Consider the following 4,466-nt stretch of genomic DNA (forward strand, 5'->3'; position numbering starts at 1 on the left):
TATACATATATACATCCACACACATTCTTGTTTTTATTTTATTTTTTTCTTTCGGCTTCTCCGTTCTTCAGGCGTTGCCACAGTGAACTAACATTAACAACGACTTGGTAGTTATTTTTTTACACAGAACGACCTTCCTGATGCAACCAAAGGACACTGGGCTACTGTGTGGAGCAGAGAGATGTCATCTAGGGTGTCCGGGGAAGCAGATGGTGGGGGTTAAGTGCCTTGCTCAAAGGTCCAGAGTGTGGCCAATCAGGGTGGAGACAGGCTGGTCCTGAAGCACGTCAGATCAGTGGTGGAACCATACCTGGACCCCTACAGTTCGCATACCAGCCGCACAATGGAGTTGATGACACCATCATCTACCTGCTGCACAGAGCCTACACACAGTACTGGGCAGGGCAGGCAGCACTGTAAGCGTCATGTTCTTTGACGTTTCCAGTGCTTTTAACACCATAAGACCTGCTCTACTCTGCAGTAAGCTCCTGGACATGCAGGTGAGTGACTTGCTGGTCACCTGGATCAGAGACTACCTCGCAGGTTGGCCACAGTATGTGAGACTGCAGACCACCACCTCGGACACCATACTGAGCAGCACAGAGGCTCCTCAAGGGACGGTCCTCTCACCATTTCTGTTCACCCTCTACACCTCGGACTTCAGGTACAACTCACAATCCTGCCATCTGCAGAAGTTCTCTGATGACTCTGCCATTGTGGGCTGCATCACTGGTGACCAGGAAGCTGAATACAGCGGTGTGGTGGACAGAACCACCTGCAACTCAACATTGGAAAAAACTTAAGAGTTGCAGGTCAACTACAGGAAGATCTAGACTTATTTATCTAGACTGTGACCCTGGGTTTTGATCTGCTCAGAGACAGAATGTAATAAGATAGGGTGGCTGTGGCCGAGTGGTTAGAGCAGTCGTCCTCCGATGCAAGAGTTAAGGGTTCAAACCCACCAGCAATCACATGCTGAAGTGTCCCTGGGCAAGACCCTGAACCCCTCATTGCCTCTGATGTGTGTCCCATTGGTGTATGAATGTGATAAAGCTCTGATTAAGTATCTTTAGAATGATTTGTTCAATTAGCTTTGTAGAGATCTAGTAGAGTGCTGTATGAATCGGTAAATGAGGACACAGATTGTAGTGTAGAGCACTTAAGAGTGTCTTGATCAAATATAAAGGCTCTATATAAGTACAGTCCATTTACCATAACCTGGTTCTGACCGGTTTAAACAGGGCCAGCAACTCTAAAAGAAGAGTCTGCCAGGGATTCAAAATCCGTTAAAGGAATAGAGTTTTTATTTATTTGTAATTTATTTATTGGCTTGCCACAACATGTGGAGAGGCTTTTCTACATCCTGGTATTTTTCCTGACATGTCAGCTCACATAAGATCCAATGAGATCACACTTAGTTCGCCCCTCTCATTCACTTGATAGGCTACGTTCCCAGAAGAAGGCGGAGCCTAGGCCCAATATAGTTGTAAGACAACCTGTCATCCAACCCTTCCGGCCATTGATCTTGCATCGAATTGTATCAGAGAGGCCAGTACTGCAAACTGTAACCTTTTCCTGCCTTGATTTAATACAATTGGTAAAATGAATTCATGTTTCCTTGATTTACTGAGATAGTGTGAGTTACTACTTCTGAGGGAGTGCAAGCCAGGAGCCTCGTGAGCTGGAGGTGGGCCTGGGGTCTGAGATAAGACCTGAGGCCCCAACAGCTCACGACACCTATCAACATCAAGGGTACTAAGTTGGACACTGTGGACTGCTACAAGTACCTGGGGGTCCACATAGACAATACACCAGCTGGTCAAAGCAGATGGCTGCTTGTCCTGAGCCTGGTTCTGCTGGAGGTTTCTTCCTTTTAAAAGGGAGTTGTTCCTTTCCACTGTTGCCAATGTGCTTGCTCAGTATGGGAGACTGCAACAAAGCCAAAATTCAACATGTCTGCTGGATTCCTTAGATAGAGAATTTTACTAATTGGCTTTTATGTATGTGAATGTTCCTGTAAAGTGCCCTGAGACAACTTTGTTATGATTTGGCGCTATATAAATAAACTGAATTGAATAAACTGGACTGGAAACACCAACACCCTCTACAAGAAAGGACAGAGTCGCCTTTGTCTTCTAGTGCGACTCAGGTCCTTTAACATCTGCAGGACCATGCTGCAGATGTTTTACCACTCGGTGGTTTCCAGCTTGTTCTTCTACACTGTGGGCAGCAGGGTGAAGAAAGCTGATGCCAACAGACTCAATAAACTCATCAAGAGAGCTGGCTCAGTTCTGGGAGTGGACCTACAGTCTCTAACAGAGGTGTCTGAGCAGAAGATGCTGAGGAAACTGCTCCAGATCTTGAACAATACGTCACACCCCGTGCATGACACACTGCACTCTTACCACAGCAACTTCAGACGTACACTGAGACCACCCAGGTGCTCCACAGAACAACACAGGAAGTCCTTCCTCCCTGTGGCTATCAAACTTTTCAACTCCTCCCCCTTTCTGCACATAGGACAATAAAATTAATCCTGCACCACAATAAACACTTTTATGTGTCTGTATCCACCTGACATGTTTAAGATGTTAATTGTTGGTATTTTTATATGCTCTGTTATTTTTTTATATCTTGTGTGATTCCTTGTGTATGTTCCTTTGTACTGAAACTCTGGCACAACAATTCCCTGTGGTATCAATAAAGTTATATCTTATCTCATCTTAAATGCATTGATCTGTGAATGTCGGATGTTCTTTAAAGGTTTGTAATAAATCCGATGAAGTCTACAATGGAGTCTAAAAAAGTTAAATCTGGTCCAGAGGACCAGATTTAACTTTTTTAGATTTTTCTACCTGGATTATTGAGCATGCATCAAGATATCTACACCTGAGTGTTTTGGGAATCTCTTTTTCCACAATAAAGGGCTCACAACATTCACAGACAGACAGACAAAGGGTCTTTCCAATTCTTCCTTTTCTCTCCATGATAGGGGACAAAAAGACACAAGTTCAAATTATTTTTTAGGTCCTTCTATTTCTCCAAAAAATATCCTCCCCTTAGTCTTTTAAAGGAAATTTTATATCAAAGCACATTGTATATGTTCCCCTCCACAGAGCAAAGAGGAAGAATTGGAAATACCTTCTGTCCATCTGTCCATGCTGAGAGCATGACAACATGAACAATAAGTGAGGTACTGAGTTCTATTTCGATGTGTGGCTAAATCCAGGCACCAAAAAGCCTCATTTTAAAAATTGCCAGGTACTTAACCAGTAAGTACATTGTACGTTTCTGAGAATGTTCAAAATTGTTTGTACTTACGAAGCCTGGGAGATCCTGACATAAAATAAGTAATTAATGTTATACAGAGTACAGACACCGGGGCCCCACTCTGGAGCCAGTCCTGGAGGTGGGGCATGCGGGCGAGCGCATGGTGGCCGGGCTTTTACCCATGGAGCTCAGCCGGGCACAGCCCGAAGAGGAGACGTGGGTCCCCCTTCCCATGGGCTCACCACCTGTGGGAGGGGCCAAAGGGTTCAGATGCAATGTGGGATGGGTGGTGGCTGAGGGCGGGGACCCTGGTGGTCTGATTCTTGGCTACAGAAGCTGGTTATTGGGATGTGGAATGTCACCTCACTGGTGGGGAAGGAGCCTGAGCTGGTGTGTGAGGTTGAGAGGTTCCGGCTAGAAATAGTCGGACTCACCTCTCCGCATGGCTCTGGCTATGGAACCAGTTTTCTTGAGAGGGGCTGGACACTCTTCCACTCTGGAGTTGCCCCTGGTGAGAGGCGCTGAGCAGGAGTGGGCATACTTATTGCCCCCCATCTTGGTGCCTGTGTGTTGGGGTTCACCCCGGTGAATGAGAGGGTGGCCTCCCTCCGCCTACGTGTGGGGGGACGGGTTCTGACTGAAAGTTTTTTTTTTTTTGTTTTTGTTTTTTTTATGTCCAAAGGACCAGATTTTACTTTTTTAGATTTTAAGATTTTTAGATTATTGAGCATGCATCAGGATATATTTATACAGGTTAGTATCGTTGAGTCACGGGGTCTCATTTACAATAAAGACCTGGTTTAAACAAAAAACGCAGATCGGGTACAAACAACAATAAAAATTCATGTAAAAGCATATACAATGAAAAACAAATAAAAGAATGGATGTAAAACAAAATAAAAAAGGTGTAAGATACTAAAAACAGAAACATGTCTGCATTGATTTTTGCATCGAAATTAACCATTATTTAAAATCCCAAAGGGAGGTCAAGAGCTTCAGATCTTTTTGAAACAAATTCCAGGATACAGGAGCAAAGTAGGAGAAGGCCCTTTTGCCAAATTCGGTCCACACTGAGGGGACACTGCACGTAATGATACCTTTAGAGCGCACGCTGTAACTGCATTGACAAAGAGACATGTAGGCGGAGATGTATGAAGGCAGCAGACCAAGGACTGATTTAAAGATGAAAATGTACC

This window comes from Nematolebias whitei, chromosome 4 (genome assembly GCF_014905685.2).
Source record: "Nematolebias whitei isolate Nwh7 chromosome 4, NemWhi1, whole genome shotgun sequence".
Lineage (NCBI taxonomy): Eukaryota > Metazoa > Chordata > Actinopteri > Cyprinodontiformes > Rivulidae > Nematolebias > Nematolebias whitei.